The following is a 3655-nucleotide window of genomic DNA, read 5'->3' on the forward strand; positions in this document are numbered from 1 at the left end:
AACTGGTCTCCGTCCAGCAGAATCAGACGTTTTTATTACTGCGGGTGACACACCATGCCTGACACACCGTGACCCTAGCCTAGCGCGTTTGTTTTCGGCAGACTCTCTGGCTTGAACTGCATGTGCAAAAAAGGTGCTTTCATAGTGGACCGCAGCTGGAGCAAACAGCACAGTAGCCTACTTTAAACTCAATTATCCCCGCGGATAGCCGCCTGCCTATCTATAGATCTAGCACAATTAGCTGATCCGTGTGTGTTTTCCACCGGAAGGGTTAAAAACCGGGCAGGAACGGACAGGCCTACTGAAGTTTAAGTGCCGTCTCTGAGCTGCCTGTGAATTCCTGCACAGTCTCGGCACTTTTCCCTGTTCGGGGTTTGATTGCCTGACTACACGTGGCAGTTAGAAAGGGACAATGGGGAGGAGAATGAAAGAAACTCCTAAAACTGAGATGTGACCAACCACTGAGCCTCTTAAACCATGTCGGAGAAATGGCCGTGACAAAGCATGCCCAAAACTCTACCATCGGTTGCCATGACAGCCGCAGGCACCCGCTCTGCCTTTTCACCCCCACCACCCTAAAAAATAAAAATAAAATAATAATAATAATAATACACTCCTCATTTTTGTGCATGCGTGAGAAACGGGTATCTAAATGCCAAAAGCCTAGTTATTAAAACATTTCCTTTTGTTTTCTCTGATTTCATAAGGTCTCCAAAAAGTAATCACATCAATGAATATATTAAATACTATTCAGTGATTCAAATTCAAATACTATACTATTCTGTACTCGTCAAAAGTTTGGAATAATTAATTAAAAAAAATGTTTTTGAAAGAAGTCTACTCAGCAAAGATGCGTTTAGCCTATTTGTTAAAAAAAAAAATTAAAAAATTTGCTGCCTTAAGTTAAGGATATTCAGCTTGCACTGTAAAAATTAATACACTTTATCTAATCAATAAAATTGTGGGAACAGATTACAAGCAACATTATTAATTAAATTTAACAAATTAGAATTGAGTAATAATTAATCAAATTAATTCCTTGAAAGTTGAATGTTTCACAAATTTAACTAAAATATCTCACTAACAGACAGACGTCAAAGAATTAAGAACTATTTATATTATATTGCCAACATTGAAGACACCTGATGTTAACAAGCAGAATCACTGAAGGAGAAAATCGTAATTTTAAAACAATCCTAAAACAAACACAGATCACCATAATGGTGACTTTTTTTTGTTGTTGTAGTAAGTTTTACTCATTTTAAATGTTTAACTTTTAAGGAATTAATTTGATTAATTAATACTCAATTTTAATTTTTGCTCGTAATCTGTTGCCACAGTTTTTTGATTAGATAAAGCGTATTCATTTTTACAGTGTGGATGATTAAGTCATTTCAACAAATTACATTAAACTAAATTAAATGTGCAATGCAAAAACATGTTGTCATAACTTGTTGATCATATACATTTACATAGTGTAACGTAAATGATTAAAAATGAAAATAGATGTTTTTTTTAAATATTTACTTTACAATGCAATTTCTACTTGTGATGGCAAAACTGAATTTTTGTGTCACACGATCCTAAAGATATCATTCTAATATGCTGATTTGCACCTCAAAAAACATTACTCATCATTGTCAAGGTTGAAAACAGATTAAAATTTTTTGTGGAAACTATGTTGTATTGATAGATGTGTATATATCTAAACATTATAATTTTCTTGCATACGCTTCTCGTTTGAAAGCTAATATCGATTTTTTTGCATAAAACCAAAATGAACACCTTAAAGTAAGGCATATGATGCAAAGAAACTGGAAAAATAGTGTTCATGCTGCTTTATGTGTGTGTGGTAAAGCTCTCAGAGCAGGTGCATCTTCTCTGGGTTATTTTCCTCTGCCGTGTTATTTAGCTGTCATAGACTGGCCACTTGCCAGCAAACATGACAGAATAAGATCAGCTCGAGTTCTTTTAACAGGACGGGCTACTGAAATCACCACGGACAATTCTTACTCTTGAGGTGGCGTAAAGGAAATGAAAAACGATAGTCTTGGTTTAAAAGGTTTAGATTTAATACGCAACAACTGTTGATTGTGTCTCTAAAGCCAATCTGTAGTGAGAATCGAAAAGCAAAGATTAAAAAACAAAAATTTGACTCATTTTATGACTCATTTAAAGTTAAAGGTTGCATTGCTGGTTTAAGCTTGGGATCTAAAGCACATTACCTGTGAGTGTGTATTAGCAGAGAGAGAGAGAGAGATGTGTAGTTCAAAGACCCAGTATTAAACGTCCCTCTTTGAGGAATGTGAGGGGGTTATAAATTCATTGTCTCCTCTGAAAGGCTTGATAACCTATTCACAAACAAGCACTAAAGATTTTGATAGGCTAATGGTAAAAAGGTGGTCGCACACTCCTTTGTAATTGGGCATCATAAATCTGAAGAGGCCTTGGCAGCGATACAAAGCGCTTTTATTTCCGTCTTTCTTTGACCCAAACCCTACACATATATCTCGCTGTATCCTCAATGGTTGATCTGAAGGGCGAGATAAACATGTTTTGGACAAGACACATGATCAGGGCTCTGTGACATCGATTGCCTTCCACAATACCCTGTCCGTGACTAGGAAATGGGCAGCCTTGGGGCAATAATACTGGCCTGTTTCTTATCAAGATGGCTGGTGTACATGCCTCTGTCAGAGGACATTAACCCTGGCTCTTTCATCCTGACAGTGGTGATTAGCGCAGCAGTCTGATCCTGCCATCGATGTGGCCCAACCTGGGCAATGGGGTCTGAAGAGGAGAGATGGAATAGACTGAGCTGATTATTGGTGGGTCGACGGGACAATCTGCTGACTGCTGAAAGATGCTGTGATGTGATAGCGTTTCAGGGCTGGGTGTAATTGTACGAACGAGGCATTTTTCGCACGAGAGCCGTCATAAGATCGCTCTGAGGCCACGTTCACACAGCAGCAGAGTACGGGTTGTCGGTCAGAGTGCAAAATGGAGTTGTTCACACACAGTTCGCTTACGAGTGAGAGCGGCAAACGCTTTTTATAACAGAACTGACACCATTACGTTTTCAGGACTCGACTGTCTATTGAACAACTATGTCATGCAATATTCAGCAGGAAAAGTTCTTCATGCCAAAGTGTTAATACACAAAAACAGAAGCAGCGGGAAAAAAAAGAAAAAAAAAACGAACAAAAAATGGCCCTAATAATTTTAATAATAAACACAATGAAAGATAGATAGATAGATAGATAGATAGATAGATAGATAGATAGATAGATAGATAGATAGATAGATAGATAGATAGATAGATAGATAGATAGATAGATAGATAGATAGGTAGGCGTTAGGTACGACGTATACGCACAGATGCGTACCATACCGTGTACTCTTCGCCGCGGCCTAACGTGCACCTCCTTTAATTTCATGGGCGCCATCATCTTTATAATATTGTCTTTGAACTTCCGGTTTCGCGGTTGCTCTGTATATTTCTATGGCATCGCTGTCGAGGAGTAAAGCTGGTGAAGTGGATTTACTTATTGTAGAGTTAACAAAAGTTATCATGAGCACTGTAATGTTTATCATAAGCATTATAAAGCAGATGTCTTAACAAATGTTGACCAGGAAATTTTTTACGAGCAGTTCA

Source organism: Pimephales promelas, chromosome 6 (genome assembly GCF_988280905.1).
Source record: "Pimephales promelas chromosome 6, fPimPro1.hap1.1, whole genome shotgun sequence".
Classification (NCBI taxonomy): domain Eukaryota; kingdom Metazoa; phylum Chordata; class Actinopteri; order Cypriniformes; family Leuciscidae; genus Pimephales; species Pimephales promelas.